Source organism: Mesocricetus auratus, unplaced genomic scaffold (assembly GCF_017639785.1).
Source record: "Mesocricetus auratus isolate SY011 unplaced genomic scaffold, BCM_Maur_2.0 Super-Scaffold_100676, whole genome shotgun sequence".
Lineage (NCBI taxonomy): Eukaryota > Metazoa > Chordata > Mammalia > Rodentia > Cricetidae > Mesocricetus > Mesocricetus auratus.
Genome location: NW_024429266.1, coordinates 139,621,118 through 139,639,009, shown reverse-complemented (window position 1 = coordinate 139,639,009; position 17,892 = coordinate 139,621,118). Strand labels below are relative to the sequence as shown.

The 17,892-nt window shown below is 39.9% G+C and overlaps 1 long non-coding RNA gene across 2 annotated transcripts in view; it reads right to left on the bottom strand.

The window, feature by feature from the left end:
• The window catches only part of LOC121137095, a 74,514-nt gene that overhangs the window by 42,221 nt on the left and 14,401 nt on the right, over window positions 1-17,892 (bottom strand). For both annotated transcript variants that reach the window (XR_005874318.1, XR_005874319.1), the window contains exon 2: window positions 6,091-6,164. This is a non-coding gene — a long non-coding RNA (uncharacterized LOC121137095). The remainder of the gene's footprint in view (window positions 1-6,090; window positions 6,165-17,892) is intronic.

Below are 17,892 nucleotides of genomic sequence, written 5' to 3'. Positions count from 1 at the left end.
GAAAACTGTAGCACAACCTTAAGAAATTGCTAGGAATGAATCTTGGGGATACTGAAAAGATAACTGGTCCAATGGTACAAATACAATGAACGAGGGCTTATTAACATGAGGCACAGCCCTGTAACTCATTTAATATCCTGGAAGATGGGATAATCATGTGTTTAAATAACTCCTTGAAGCTTAGAGAGAGAGCCACAGTACATGTGATGGAGATGCAAGTACGTCCTCACACAACATCAGGGAAAGGCTCAGAGATTGGAGCTAGTCAACAGTACATTTATTATCAAATGCAAAAGAATAAACAGCCTCCTCAAAACACTAGTAAATTAGTTAGATTTGTTATGGAAACTTCCTCCTTAAAAACACATGTAAATTAATTAGATTTGTTGTAGAGAGAGGTGTCAGCAATCTTTAAAGATTAAGAAAATTATCATAAGTAATTGGAAAAGGGAGAACTGTACTTCTTTGTGGGTGTAGACACTGGAAAGTTCCCATGACTTGTGTATGGCACCATGCCTGTGCATAAATGGACATTACTAAATAGTTACAGAAGCTAAGAACAAAAGAGGAAAGGAGTTAAGTTGCAAGACAACATGTTTTCAAGATGGAGGAATTGCAGGGAGCAAATAAGAAGTGGGTATAATCATATTTATGTGGACATACAGAGTAAAATTAAACAATTTTTTTATTATTTTAATTTTAAATAGCTTGTTTTACATGTCAATCCCAGTTCCCTCTCCCTCCCCTCCTCCCGCACCCCCCCCCCGCCATCCCCCCATCCTTCCACCCTATTGCCAATTCCTTCCTCATAGGGGATATCTAGGGTCCAGGCACTCCCCTAAGAGTCCATATTTTTTTAAACAAAAAAAAAAACTAAGAAAGAAAAAATAGTGACTTGGCCCACACCAAGATTTTAAGACTTGTACACTAAATTCTGTCTAAAGACATTTCTCCTTTGCTTAATCATTTTCTTAAATGCTCATCATCTTTCTTTATCTTTATCAATCATCTTCCCCTTAGTGCAAACTATATTACATACTTTTTGTTGCTGTGATAAAATACATGATCAGAAGCAACCTAAGGAAGAACGTTCATTTTGACTTATGCTTCCTGAGGGCTAGAGTTCAAATGTCAAGGACAGCACCTCAGAATGAGAGGAAAAACTGAATAATCACAGTTTTAATCACAAAGGAAGCAGAGTGAGCAAACTGAAATTGAGGAGAGGCTACCATCTCAAAATCTGACCTTAGAGACATACATCCTCCAGCAAGGCTCCATTTCCTAAAAATTCTGTAACTACCCAAAAGAGTGAGCCCAGCTGGGGACCAAGAGATCAAGCACATGAATCTATGGGGCACATTTCTCATTCAGACTACAGCACTAGCATTATCACATATGACAACTGCTAGTCCATGGACTTCTTGCCTGGTTTCTATCTATCCCTTGCCAAGGCAGTTCTCAGTAATCTTGTTTACCTGCCCCAGTAGTGTTCTCAGAATCAGAACACTGACCCTTCCCACCCAACCCTTACTGGGCAGCAGTTGTAGGGTACCAGAAACTAACTCACTCAGTGATGATTGACCTTGGCCCAACTGCTATGCATCACCTATCTATTGGGCCTCTGGTTGTGAAGAAGGTCACACTCTACTTGAGCATGATCTAATGTGTTCCTCTCTGTGTACATGTAGTACACACCAAAGCTCACGATCTCAATTAAGTTCTTCATGGGATAACAGTGGTTAAGCTGAACATGAAAGAGTAACAGAATTCTTATTCATTAGTGGCATTTTCAGGGCTGTGGAGATGGCCCAGTTGGTGAAGTGTCATCCACACATATGATCTGAGCCTGGATGTCCAGTGCCACTTAGAATGCATTTTGCAATGTGCCTACAATCTTCCCGTTAGGTAAACTGTGATCAGAAGGATGCTGGGGACTATCCTGCTTGCCAATATAACAAGAGCAGTAGGTTCCAGGTTTAATAAGACAAGCCTGTTCCAAAATAGAAGGTCCAGAGTGTTTGAGAAAGACATCTTCTTTCAACTCTTGTTCTCCACATGCTTGTGCATATATGTGCATCTGCACCCAAAAACTTGTGCATACATACATGAACATGTACAGTCATATATCCCAAATAATTTTGAAAGATTTATTATCTTTTTTGTTTTCTTTTATTGTATTTGTATGAATGTTTTGCCTGCATGCATGTCTATGTATCATCTGTATTCTAGAACTATCAGAGCCTAGAATATAGTGATAGACAATTATGATGTTGATGCTGGAAACCAAACCTGAGTCCTTTCAAGAGTGGCAAGTACTCTTAATTGCTGAGCCATCAGTTAACTCCAGTGCTACAAAAAACAATTCTTAAAAGCATTTCCATGACTAATGGTTAATGCTTATTATGCCACTTCTTGGTGGAGTGAAGGGGTAGGGCTTAAGCAAAAAGATTGTCATGACTTCAGGCCAGCTTGTGATACGGACTGAGTTCCAGGCCAGCCTGAACTACAGTGTGTGATGTTATATAAAAACAAACAAAACAAAAAATAACAAAGAATCCCTCCCCATATAAATGAGAAGGAGTGAGTTGGCAAGCATTCTTTCACTGAGGATAGAGAGACAGAGGATACCCTTCTCTTTACTTCCTAGGGACAGAAATTACTTGCTAATTTGTTTCTTATCATTGCTTTGTTCATAGGCATGAACCCAGACCTCCTTAAGAAACAAGAAAACTGGAAATTATTTAAATGTTTCCATATTAAAAACATGATCCAGCCAGTAAATGGGAATAGGCCATGCCTCAGTGGATTGAGTTTGCAACTGGGAAGTAAGGAGCTGTGAGGTGGCCATCAGAACTTGAGGGAGTTTTGTAGTGTCAGACACTATATTGAGAGACTTCAAAAGGTAAAGAGGTTTTCAAGAAGTTTTCTGTGAGATAAATATGTCTCTACTCAGCTATTCAATTAATAAGAAATGGTAACTCTTTTTGTCTTTCCTCGTGATTGGGCTATTATGCAATAGTGATAATTATTATTGTTGACAAAGCATGAAAGCAGAGCCATGAGAAGGGTGTGATCCCTACATGGGCTCCAGCAACATATCCACATCTATAAGGTACTGTTCTTAAGAATGGGCACCTTCTTGATGCACACACGTGGGTCCCTGAACTCAGGATGAAGAGTGAGTGTGACATAACAGATAAAGAAAACAGAATTCCTGGAGAGAAAAATAGAGACTCCTTTATTGGCTACCACATGGGGAGATAAGAGGGGAAATCAAAGTGAAGAGGAAAGAACAATTTATTACTTATGAAGTGGCTAATGTGATTAGCTTTTGGGTAGTGTGTGTGCGGAGGCAAGCAGCTGGAGAGGGCTTTTTGATCTTTGGCTGCCTGTCTGAAGGATCACACATAGGGTGGGGGAAGTTCTCAGATCTGCAGCTCTGGGCACAGAGCCTAGCTCTTTGAAGTGATTCCCTTTCCACATTCCCTGCTAATAGACAGTGAAGAAGGAGGCCATGTCCCTGAGGGGCAAGAGGGGCCTTGAAGTTTCCTCAGTCATGGGAAGTTAACAAAGATAACTATGGGCAACGTTGTAGGTGGTGCAATCTGCATTCAACATCACTCTGATGCTTCTTGGCTCCAGCCCCACTTGGGTGCATAGTGGGCTATTGCTAGGCTTTCTGATTGCTGAGAGTTCTCTAATCAGCCTAGATTGTATGCTACACCATGGCTTCCTGCTCTTCTGTCAAACTGTCCTGAATGCATGCCACAAGGGGCTTGGTGTGAACTGAATGTGTGTGCTATGAGCACAATAGCAATACCTGATTTTGTGAAAGGTAGTTATGTGTCAGGTCTTATTTTAGAGCTTTATCTCTGTATTTACCTGTTCTAAGACTTACAATTACTCTGACAAATCAATTAACAGAGACCAGCGACTACTGTAGTAAGTACGGTGTCAATCTAAATGCTAGCAAACAAGAATAACATAACAACTCTTTGTAAAAATAGTCTTTATTTCCCCCAGATCTTGGGTGCCGTCTTTAACTTTCAGATCTTTCCTTGTATATATGCCTGTAATATGCAAAAGTAGAAGGGTGGGGGTAGAATAAAAACATATTCACTCTAAACTGTTAAAAACCAAGCATCAGGGGAGGTGTGCAAACACCCTCAGGAAGAAGTTGCACCCCCCACCAAACCTATTGCAAGGCTGTATACTGATGAGAACTACCATGGTTGTGAAGATTCTTGGATGTAAGTCTAATCACAGCTTCTGTTAGAATATGTTTAGTTCCCAAAAGAGCCAGTCCTTGCCTATTTCTGTGTCTGACCTAAAATCCTGTGATGAACAGATAAAATCTTTTTGGACAAAACCCTAGTTTTCACCAACCAAAAGACCAAGGGTGTTATCAGTAAGCACCTGAGACCAATCACATGGATTTCTCTTCTCAGCTGGCTGCAGCTGTGTATTTGAAATGTGCCTGATTTATTACTCGCTTTGTTCTATTACTATAAAAACTTCATTAGGCCATTACTATATTGAAGTTTGGAATTTGAGAAGCCTTGAATCTGCGTTCCTGGGTCATAGTCATTGATATTGGGCTTTAGAATAAACTATACCTTGTCCCTGTTAAGATGATATGTGTGCATCTTGCACTGGGAGGAATATTTAAGAATCATTTGTAAATAGTATATAATGTAATATCTTCCAGGCCAAACAGGACCGATACACATATGAATTGCCAAAGGCTGTGGCAGTATGCATGAGACCTGCACGGATTCCAACCAGGGAGGATCCCAGTAATAAAAGGCAGAAGGACATGGGGTCCCAACCCTAACCAAGAAGCCATTTGCTAATGATACCTGCTGGTAATGAAGTGTCACTAGGTACATCAAAACACTTCATAGCAAACATCAAGTCCAGGAATATTTGAACAACCCAAAACCACCTGCATGTTTTATTTTGTTTGTGTGTGAATTTTTTGTTTTGCTTTTTATTGCTTTGTATTTGTTTGTTTATTTTGATTTTTATTGTATTTTATTGTTACTGGGAAGAGAGAAAACAGAGCACACACATAAAGTTAAGTGGGTAGGGAGGTGTGGAGAAGACACTGGGGGAGCTGGGGGAGGGGAAAACAATTACAATACATTATACATTCTATCAAATTTGTTTGTTGTCATTGCTCTATCATGGTATTGTAGGGAATTTTACAGTGGATGACAAGGGCAGACACAACTTCTAGTCTTAATGAATTGAATTTATAATTTAGTGAAAGTTTCTTTAGTGGTATAGATACAGTACCTTCCTTTTTTCCATGCCTCCTTTTCCTTTCATCATTTTAAACAAAATGTATAGGAAACAGTAAGCCAGACAGGTTTTCATCATTTCATTCTAATTTGTTTTATGACGTTTTCTTCTCATCCAGTGGTAGAATTTTATATGGGTTTCTATTTTTTATCTACTTGTCCTTAATTGAAAACTTGACTTTTTAAAATTGTTTTAGCTATTTATACATTAATCTATGTGAGAACATGGTGTTCTGGGTACCTACAGAAGCCAGAAGAGGGTGTTGGATTCCCTAGAATAGGATTACAGGTGGTTGTGAGCCATTTCCCCTGATGCTGGAATCCAAAATGGGGTCTGAAATAGCAGTGGGTGCTCTTAACTTCTAAGTCATCTTTTCATCCCCCTCAATTGTGAATTTATCCATCTTCAATTACTGATACATCAACACTACTCCTCTAAATGTACTCTTACCTTCCCTTTTGTTCAAGTTCAGCACCTGAGACATTTTCTAAAACAGAACTAACAACTTGACTAATTTTGATATATACCATAAAGGCAGTTATTAATTTAACAAAAATAAAGTTGGGGGATTCATGGACTGTTTTAGTTAGGTTATAACATCATTTTGCCAGCTTTTCCTACTTTAAATTTATTTACTCTTCCTTTTATGGTTATATCTTGGGTAACAGCACAACGTGTTATTTTATTGCATAACCATACGCTCAAACAGAAAGAATCAACAAATTACAGGAATAGAATACTTATTTGTGACATCAAAATGATTCCAGAAACTTTATGACTACTTACTGACTTCATCCTCATTTCAATATAGAAGGAGGTGAGAGGTCAAGAGCATTCGTCTGCTTTGTGTCTCTTGCAACCTGAAATGAAGACACAAATGTGGAAAATAACTAATAGAACATTAGGATGAGAGGAAAAGATTGTTGAACACCCAGACTCTCTAAGAACAGTTTCACTTCGTATATGACCACCAGACCTGGGTTTGCCTTCTCATTTTGGTATAAATATCTCAGAAGTTGTTTTCTTATCAGTATATTTGGGGTTCTCATTCCAGTTATTTTTCTGCATCAATGTTTCTATCATCCTTCTGAGTCCTGAAAATTGTAGATATTTCTGGATTGGTATGATGAGCTTGCTTCCCACTGCTACTGTGGATAGCTTTCCTTCCAATATTGTATGTTTTCTGATAGCTGGTGAGATTTTGGATGAGTAAGCAGAATGGTTTGGCTCAAAGTCAACTGTCTAGAAAAAAAGTCAGCCTTACCATTTTAAACATAGTAGACAAGCCAAGAAAGACTACATGCTCAGCTCAATCAGTTTGGCAGAGAGAAGGTGTACCATGTTGTCATTGCTACACACTGCAGAGTGGATGCATGTGGGGACTTCTAGGCTGGGGCTTTAGCTTACTACATCAGACTTAGTCTCCAAATATTACATTTGAAAATTGAACAGTTGTTTTGATTTGGTTTGGTCTTGTTTAGCTAAAACATCTTGTATATTCCTGGAGATTTTTCCACATAGAGATTGATTAATTGTAGACAAGCAAAACAGAAAAATCAATAATGTACAGTTTTGACATTCAGCCCTTTTTAATGGCTCAAGTCTTTTTATGAAATGATGTGAAAGTTATTAAAGAAAATTTGTGACAATATGCAAATTGTTTTTTAATCTACTTTTAGAAACATTTAGCTTTACGAGACTTTACTGTGTATTATTCTACATTGTTCAAAGTCACTTTAATGACATTTACTGTTTTGTATATGAACCCCAAAATATGACATTATATATTGAGTAACAATAAATAAAGTTTACATAATAAATTATTGTTTCTATATGAGAATCTCAAAATATCAGTTTTGTGTTAACACAACTTAAAGTATACCAGGCACCTGAATAAATGCCAAAATAGGCTACCCTTTAGTGGGTTCCAAGAAGAACTGCACAACAGTTAGATGCTGTTGAAACCCTCATCTACCACTTAGCCAAAAATCACCTGTGTTTTCTAAGAACAAAGCCATGCTCTAGACATCTTCCAGATGCCTAAGAGATTAAGACATAGGGTTTTGTTCCTGGTCAGAGTACCCAGGAAGCAATGAATAACATGCAATGACGAGTTCAGCACCAATGTTACCATTGCGGCTCTCCTGGGCTATCTGCGCTCAGCACAATCCCAAATCTTTGAGCCTCATCATCACAAACCCAGTTAACTACACTATACTCATCATGATGGAAGTTATCAAGAAGCTTGGTTTACAGCCCCAACATGACCTTCAGTACGATGATCCTGGATATCATTAGAGAAAACACATGCTGGTTTAGATGAAGCATTTGTATTCAGCTCTAATCATTAGTGACAAGGCTGAAAAGCTAAGTATCTTCTGAATCTCTCAGAGCATCTCCAGGCCAGCATTGTTCTGTCACCTTGTCTATGGCTTATGCTTGAACCCACTCTGTCTTCTCCCTGGTGGATACCATGAACAGGAAGAAAAAAAGCTGATGAGTGTACTTTCCTTCAGTCCAAAGAGTCAGTACACACCTATTGCTCCAGGCTGTTGATGCTGGGGAAAAAGGGATCTGTAGAATAACCTGATATTGACACAATGACCCTTCTGAGGAGAAAATTATTGCTGATGCCATTGTAGAGATTAAGGCCTCCACCAAGAATGGCAGGGACTATGTCAAGAACATGAAGTGAGGAGTGGCCTTGAGTAGCAGTGTCACATAACTTATTCAGTATCCTGTCATTAAAGCCACTTCAGAAAGCTTTGTCTTTCATTTGCTTTTATGGTTAGTGTTGGATGTTCTACTTTCCTTATAAAATATACCTTTTGATAACAAAACGCAAACCCTTCCATCCTGCATGATATTTTTGGCTTTGATTATAATTTTTTTCTTTTTGCAAAAATGAATGTAATGCCTAGGGAGACCAAAAGAACACACCAGATAGCCCAGTGCTGCAACTACAGGGTATTGTGTGCTGTGTGATATGGATGCTGAGAACTAAACCCAGGTCCTCTGGAAGAGCAGTTAGTGCTCCTGTTACATGAGATTTTCTCTGGCTCGGGTAGGTCCCACTGCCTGTCTCTGCCCCAAAGAAACACGACGCAGACACTATGTTTGTTAGTAAGCTGTTGGCCATTGTCTAAGGTTTCTTATTTGGCTAGCTGTGACTAACTATTAACTAATTTTTATCAATTTAAGTATTCCCACATGGTTTTATCTTACCGGAGAAAAAGTTTGGGCCCCTTATGGGTCTATATCATGTCTGTTCAGCATCTTCATAGAGAAGTGAGAGAGGAGAGAAATTTCCTGCTTGTCCCTGCTTACATTGTGTTACTAGCTGCTACATCACTTCTTGCCTGGATCACATGGCAACATTGCTTTACTACATTTCCCAGAATTCTCCTTGACTCCTAGTCCCACCTATCTTGCTTCCTTATTGGGCAACAGTGCTTTATTCATCAACCAATAAAAGAAACATATACACAGGATTTCCCCCATCATTCTCCTAACCATCTTTCTAGCTCTCTGAATCATATTTCCTCTGAGATTTACCTTGACACACCTTCTTACATTTTGTGTCTTAATTACCTGAATATCAACTCAACCTTTATCTTTTGTTCATAATTATTATATGATATATATTATTGTGCATTTACAACTTTGGCTGGTTTTTAAGGCAAATTTTTAGTGGTTTCCTTCTGTTTTTGTATTCATTTGTGTGTGTGTGTGTGTGTATGTGCACACATGTGCTGCAGTGTGTGAGTAGAGGACAATTTGCTGACTTACTGGAGTTGGTTCTCTCTTTCACAATGTGGGTCCTGAGGATCAAATCAGCTAGTACCACCAGGCTTATTTACCCAATGAACCACTCCCTAGTCCCTTTAATGATTCTATTAAGTTCACCTCTCCCTTAGTTTTTATAACAGATGCATCTCATTCTCCTGAATTGAAGATTTTCAGACTAAATATAGTGATCTCATCTTATGTACTTTCTGGGTCTAGATAGGTGGCTTAATGATTGCAGACATCTGTTCTTCCAGAAGATCTTAGTTTAGTTCCCAGACCTGCACCAGGTAGTTCATAACCCTCTTTAATTACAACTCCAGTAGATTCAACACCCTCTTCTGGCCTCTGTGGACACTGCACATACATGACATACACTCTCATGCAGAAACACATATGCACATGGATACTCATAAATAAAGAAATTAGAAAGTAAATCTTTCTTAAGAAAATCAGGCCAGGCATTGGTGGCGCATGCCTTTAATCCCAGCACTTGGGAGGTAGAGGCAGGCAGATCTCTGTGAGTTTGAGGCAAGCCTGGTCTACAGAGCAAGTTCCAGGACAGCCTCCAAAACAATACAGAGAAACCCTGTCTCGAAAAACCAAAAACGAAAATAAAAAAAGAAAAACAGAGAAATCTTTCTATGGATCACAAGACACCATCACTCCTAATCAAGTTCTAATGAAATACAGAAAATGAAGCAGTTTGGGGAAAGAAGGTTTATTTTGACTTACAGTTCTACTTGGATACAGCACATCATGGAGGCAAAGGAATAACAGTAAAATCAGGAGGATGTCTGGTCACATTGTAGCCACATTCAGGAAGCAGAAAGAGAAAAGAAGTAAGGCAGGAATATGAGAACTGAAAGCCTACTTACCCAGTTCCTCCAGTGACACTTCACCACATATAGGATGGACAACCTTCCCAGTATCACTAGCTGGGAAATAAGTGTCAAGCATTTGGGCCTATAAGTAACTTTTCATATTGAAGCCACAGCACATGTGCACACAAATACAAACTGCACTTCACTCTGCAAATCTAATGATGGAAACTTCCTCATTCTCACACTTGTTTGCAGCCCAGGAGATGTCACAAATCTGAAAGAAAATTGCACAGAAAGCTATTCTTTTATTTTTTGTTGAAAACCACCTTTCTTATATATTGAGTATATGGTTGATTTTTTTCTTGCTCTCTGAGTCCATGCAGTGATGCAATCTCTGCTTCTCTGTGTGTATTTATTAAGAAGTCATGCCTGCATAATCTACAGGTAGCTGCTATACAAAGGCAAAGATCTTTTGTGATAATTTCATGAGGGTCTCAGGACACACAGGAAGTGTCTACCATCACTTCTGGCTTTATTAAAGGAAGAGGTGTAACATGTCTTTCTTTGGCCATGCCTCTGTGCATATGTGATGCTCCTGGGGTTTTGCAATGCCTCCGACTGCAAACTTATAAACATTCTCATTTCGCATGAAAAGAAATTGAGTTTTTACATATCCTGTTGGGAACTGAAGAGATGGCTCAGTAGTTAAAAGCCCCTAATATTCTTCCAGGGAATGTAACTTGAACTCAAGCACTCATATTGGGTAGCACACAATTGCCTGTAACTCCAGTTCCAGGATATCAGGATCCAATGTCCTCTTCTTGTAACATAATTTATAGATAGATGATAGATAAATAGGTAGATAGACAGATAGGTAGATACTTAGATAGATAGATAGATAGATAGATAGATAGATAAATAGATAGAAGCAGGCACATACACATTTAAATAATAATTTGCTTTCCTTCAAATTTGAAGGTGAAATTCCATCATAATTTCCTGGAGATGGTTCCTAATACTCACAGCTTTCTTCTCCCCAGGAGATCAGGTGGGAGGATCTGGGAAGCTTTTCTGTGTGTTTCTGCTTGGACACTACAAATTCAAACTTCCAGTCATTATCACTGACAGAAGGACAGGATGTAGTACAGGAAACAGAGGGAGTTTAGGAGAATGACAGTGTGAAGATAGCTCTGTACATGCTAACTACATGCAAGAAACCTGGAATCTATCTAAGAAGATAACTATGGAAATATGTAAGTTAAGTTTGGTTGGCATTTACGGTCACATCTTGGGAGTTTAAAGCCACAGTTCTTCTTGGTGACTTTAATTTTAGGGGTTTATGGGAGGAAGAAAATATGTCCTTTTCCCCCTAGGGAGTCCTGCTTTGCTTCATTCTCAAAGAACACGCAAGTCCCTTTACCTTGTAGTCTTGATGAGGTCTTTTCAGGTTTACCTGTAAGTTGATTACCTGGATGGAGAATCTCATGGAAAATTACTCAACTATATTCTAGGAATACAAGCTTAAGATGTCTCTACTAACTTATCTTCTGATAGATAACTGTTTGCTTGTACAAAACCTCTTGCAGCTGTTGAGCAAGCTATCAAGATGAGGTTTTTGCCTTTAAAATCCCCTTGGTCTGGTTCTAAGCATCAGGGCCTACAGGTATGTTCCAAAGCAAAGGCTTCTAGAGTTTGTTTGTTGGTTTGCTTTTGGTTTGGTTTGGTTGTGGACAGGACTTCTTTACACACACAACCAGTAACACAAAGGAATAGAAAGAAAGGAGAGAACCAAATGTTCTGTGTCACAATTCTATCCATAATGAAACAGTTCATCCTTGAGGAAGTTCCAAGTGTCTCAAAGAAAACAAAATTTGTAAAACTTAGGAAGTTCAAAACTCACTACACTCATGAAGCTCCTGAAACTGGCAAGTATCGCAAAGTCCCTACCAAAATTCATATAAACATAAACAATTGTTGATATAAGTAACCCTTCACTGATTCTCCCATAATTAGCCTTAATAAAATAAAAGACCTTAGTAAAAGACAAATATCCCAGATGTGATAGATATTAGAATTAATCTTCATCTCTAACCAACACAACTACAAAGATGATTTTATAGTTTATTCAAAGTGTGGGATGGAGATGTGTTATTTTGTCCTTTGTTTATTCTTGAACATTCACATTTATTCATTAAAAAAAAAGATGTGGCATAACTTGCCAACACATACACACACACACACACACACACACACACATGCACAGCTCACACATTATTAGAATAATATAAGCTTTAAACAAACAGACAAAAAGAAAAATTTAGTACTGGTAATTTATTCAAACCATAAATATTTTTTAAAGGAGGTAAGAGTAATTTGAGGGAAAGCAAATCTTGGGGGATATACAGGAGAGATTGGAAGGGGAAGAGAGGGAAATACAGAATTATATTTAGACTTTATATAATTAAAACTCTTAAATTAAAAAAAGGAAGAGGAGAAATCCAGGGAAAGATATATTTCTCCCCTACTCAACTACTTCTTCCAAGTGTTCCCATTGTAACAGGCCTGAGAGAAAGAAAGATAGTCTAAAGAGATATTTGTGTATCTCAGTATTTCAGATTATTGAGATAGTGGAGCTCAGTTGTGCACACACCTTTAATACTGGAAATAGTGAGACAGAGTCAGGCAGATCTCTGTGAATTCCAGGCTAACCTGGTCTACATAGTATGAGTTCTAGGACTGCCAGGGCTATGTAGAAAAACTTTGTCCTAAAACAACAACAATAAAGAAACAAAATCCAGCAATTCCAGTCTTAGGCATATACCCAAAAGATGTACATTCATTCAACAAGGACATCTGTTCAACTATGTTCATAGCAACATTATTTGTAATAGCCAGAACCTGGAAGCAACCTAGATGCCCCTCAACTGAAGAACAGATAAAGAAAATGTGGTACATTTACACAACAGAGTACTACTCAGCAGAAAAAAAATGTAATCTTGATATTCACAGGCAAATGGATGGAACTAGAGGAAACCATCTTGAGTGAAGTAACCCAGTCATCAAAAGACAAACATGGTATGTACTCACTCATATTGTGTTTTAGACATAGAGAAAAGAATTACCAATCCACACCAGAGAAGCTCGGAAACAAGGAGGACCCTATGAGAGACATACATGGTCCCCTGGAGAAGGGGAAAGGGACAAGATATCCTGAGCTAATTGGGAGCATGGAGGAAGGGGAGAGGAAGGTAGGAGAAATAGAAGGGGAGAAGAGGAAGTGAGAAGAGGACATGAGGGAGCAAAAAGATTGTGTCAGGGGAAGAATAGAGGACAGCAAGAAAAGAGATACCATAATAGAGGGAGCAATTATAGGTTTAAAGAGAAATCTGGCACTAGGGAAATGTCCAGAGATCTACAAGGTTGACCCCAACTAACAATCTAAGCAATAGTGGAGAGGCTGCCTTAAATGCCCTTCTCCAAAAATGAGATTGATGACTACCTTACATGCCATCCTAGAGCCTTCATCCAGTAGCTGATGGAAGCAGAAGCACATACCCACAACTACCCAGTGAGTAGAACTCCTGGATCCAGTAGCAGAGAGAGTGGAATGATCAGCAAAAGGGTCAAGACCAGGCTGGAAAAAGGCACAGAAACAGCTAACTTGAACAAGGGGAGCTCATGGAGCCCTAACTGATAGCTGGGAAACCAGCATAGGACCGTTCTAGACTGCCTGAAAATGGATGTCAGTTTGGAGGTCTGGGCAATCTATGGGGCCTCTGGTAGTGGGTCAGTATTTATCCCTAGTATATGAATGGACTTTGGGAGCCCATTCCACATTAAGGGATTCTCTTTCAGCCTAGACACATGGGGGGAGGGACTAAGCCCTGCTCCAGATGGTATGACAGACTTTGAAGATCCCCCATGGAAGGTCTTTATCCTCCCTGGAGACCAGAAAGGGGATAAGATAGTGGGTTAGTGAGGAACAGAGAGGAGGGGGATGGAGATGGAACTGGGATTGACATGTAAAACATGGTTGTTTCTAATTTAATTAAAAAGAAGGAAAAAAAAGAAACAATGGACCACAAAGAAATGGGAATTTCCCCATGAATCCCATGGTGGAGAAGACAAAGGAGACAGTTAAAGGGAGATTTGCTCACAGAGAAACAGAGATTTACAGATTGTCAGACAACCTTGCAAGATGAGACAGCCCACAAAATGATGGGTCAGTTCTGGACTGGACCATACTTCAACCAAGACTGCTTAGTTGTGCATATACTTGGTCCTCTATTTAAACTTTAATATCATGTCAGGACCCAAAGAATTTGAGATCATTGGGTCTCTTTGTCGTTCTTCCCTTTGTGACCCCATTGAATAAATCTCCCTTTTATACTCTTCACTATTAATTTGGATCTTTAATTGGCTTATTTAGGATGAGTATTATACCTGACATGGTGCTTAGGCAGTGACCCCCAAGCTCAGTAATGTCTCCTTTTAATAACCTCTTTACCCGCCGGGCAATGGTGGCGAATGCCTTTAATCTCGGGAGGAAAAGGGCAGGCAGATCTCTGTGAGCTCGAGGCCGGGCTGGACCGACAGCCTCTAAAACAATACAGAGAAACCCTGTCTCGTAAAACCAAAACCAAACAAACAAACAAACCTCTTTACCTGCCCACAGCTAAACACTGAACTGAACTCCTGGAATCCATGTGACAGAGAGGGAATATTATGAGCAAAGGGGTCATGACTGGACTGGTGTGACCCACAGAAACAACTGATCTGAACAAGGGGGAGATCTTGGACCCCAGACTGATGGCTGGGAGGCCAGCATGGAACTATTCAGACTCTCTGAATGTGCGGAGGCTTAGGCAATCTATGGGGCCGTAGGTAGTAGATCAGTATTTATCCCTGGCATACAAATGGACTTTGGGTGCCCATTCCACAATGAGGGATGCTCTCTCAGCCTGAACTCTTGGGGGAGGGCCTAGGCCCTGCCCTGAATGAAAGGACAGACTCTAGAGATCCCCCATTCCTGGGGAATGGAGTGGGGATTGGGTGGGGGGCTGGAGGGCCTGGTAGAGGGGTAAGGGAGAAGGGGAGGGAGAGGGAGCTGGGATTGACATGAGAAGCAAGCTTGTTTCTAAATAAATAAATAAATCCTTTATCTATGAAGGGTTAATACACTGAACTAGGAACCTTCAAGATCCAGTCACCTTTGAGGATTCCTGTGGGCTCCAGCCTTCACATATCAACTTTTGGGTGAAGTTTCATATCCAAACTGTAACATGTTCCACAATGTTCTGATCCTTGGGGTGAAATGTGGAGTGATGACAACAGTCATCCCACAACATGGTGTCAACCTTACTATGACATGCACTACACTTTATGGTTTCCTTTTTTGCCTCCTCTTCAGTCTATACAACTGCAGCTCCTAGATGTCAGCATACACCACTGTTGACATATTGTAGTGACAGGCATTCCATTTTGTGCTGTTTGGGAGGATATATCCAGGTCTGTTAAAATGCATTCTGCAAAGAACTGAAAATGTCTAAGTACTAGGGATGTGTACCATCGACCAGCACCACCACCACCACACACAAGGAAATCCCAGAGCCAAAGATAAGGCACTGTGAACTCTTGTCGAAATCATGAGATTCCAGTTACACCCGGTTTCTTCCCTCAGCATCTTGCTGAAGTTGTCTTTAGCATGACTTTCCCTAGGAAAAATGACTAGGTTACTTTCCATTATTTTCTATCTTATCTTCTAGCATCATCAGTGGTTTCCAACAGCAAAACTTAAAGTATTATTGAGCACATTCTCACAACAGGATGTCCTTCCTGGAAAAGAGGAAAAAAGAAGAGTCATGCTACCACAGTCACGTCAAACTCCACTAGGTTGTCAGGAATAATGGCATCACAGAAACAGTGGGATAGGTATGCTTAACCAGAAAGAGCAAAGGGCAGCAAGTAGGCAGACTGCTTTCCCATCACACCTCTTTGTATCTTGACCAACACTGGATAGTGCTGCCCATCTTGGAGTAAGCTCTCCCATAGATATAACCTCTTAGACGTCCTGTATCTTAGCTGATCCTGTATCAAATCAGTCTGAAAACTAAAGCTGACTAAGAGCTCGGTTCTCAGTGTCCATTTCTTTTCGTTTGCATATGTACTTCTAGCATGTTATCTTTTGGTTTGCATTATCCAGATTAAATACTCAACAAACATGTAAATCAAAATAATGAAGAGGATTTTCTGGACTGTGAATACTGTCTTGGTAATTGCATGGGCATCCCCTCTTTCTGCTATTGTGTTATTCTTGGTGCTGCTTACTATGTATTTCTGCAGGGTACCTGCACTTGACTTCTTCCTGATTTTTTCTATGCATGTCAGTATTTCTAGAGTTGACAGTTAAACTTGCAGAAACTCTCAAAGATAATGGTGCACAATGGGCCAGCATTTTGTTTACCAATGCCAATGCTAGCGTCAACCATAATAACACACTGCAGACCTCTGCACTTTACATTTGTGAGCTTAATAGTTTCGGCAAGGTTTCCCGAGCACATTGATTTTTGGAGTCAAGGTGTCTGCTATGCTACAACTTCCTATGATTGGAGGAGAAATCACAGTTAGCTAATTTCTATTTTTTCCAATGCTATTTTAAACAATCAAACCTAATATCTCGTTTTACACTGTGGTGATATTTTGCTTATGATTTAACAAATAAGCAAAGCTAGCACCTTTTCTCTTTCATTCCCTTCCCCTCCACGATTTCCTGTACCATACTTTCCCCTTCCGTTCCCTTCCTCTCCCTTCCCTTGTCCTTTCTGGCCCTTGTTTCTCCCTCTATTCCCCTCCATTCCCATCCTTGCCTTTCTCTTCCTCTCCTCATCTCTCCCTCCCTTTTTTACTTTATCACCCAACTTTGTATCTTTGTTTTCCTTCCTCCCTTCTTTCATCTTTTCTCCCCCCTCCCCCTCCCTCCTTGCCTGTCTTGATTTCTTCCTCCCAGCCTGTTTACCTCTGTCTCCATTGCTTTGCAAAAATCCAAAACTAGAGACAGGAATACTTAAAGCCATGAAACCACCAAATACAGGGAGACTAACACAATTTAATTTTAGGCATTATATTTTATGTGTGGAAGTAGATAACCCAAGCAGATGGTAAATTTGCATATGACCAAATGCATGTATTTTTTTTCATGTGTCTGTGTGTGTGTGCGCGTGTGTGTGTGTGTGTTGCTGTGACCAAATATCTAAGAAACAAAGCAAAAGAGAGCCAGGCGGTGGTGGTGCACTTTAATCCCAATACTCCGCAGGCAGAGGCAGACAGATCTCTGTGAGTTTGAGACCAGCCTGGTCTACAAGAGCTAGGACAGCCTCCAAAGGCACAGAGAAACCCTATCTTGAAAAACCAAAAAACAAACAAACAACAAACAAATAAACAATGCAAAGGTGGACCTTTTTTTTTTTTTGGTTTTACAGGTTTCCAATCCATTATCCTCCATTGGGGGAAGGTATGGACAGTTATGATGATCATGTGGTGAAGCTTATTCACCTCACAGTAGACCAGAAAACAGAAAGGGCATATCTGGAATCATAGAAATCTGCTCCAGATTCCTGCCTGACTTTCCTCAGTGATGGATCGACTATGACCTGGAAGTGTAAGATGAAAAATAAACTATTTCTTCCCACAAGGTAGTTTGGTCAAATATTTCACCACAGGTAAATAAAAGAAATTACCCCAAGACCTTGTCCCTATAAGTGGTGCAGTTCTGAAGGGAAATGTATTCTGGCAGTCAGGAGTCAAGGGTTACACAAAGTCACACCTCACAACAAACCTCACACAAGAGATTTATTGGGAAAGACACAGGAGGGAGGGTGGCTGCCTCTGCTTGGGAGAGGAGCAGCAGAGAACTGCGCAGGAGACAGGCTTTAAATTGGGTTTCTTTGGTGGTGGTGAGACTTTCTAGGGTTCCTGGCTT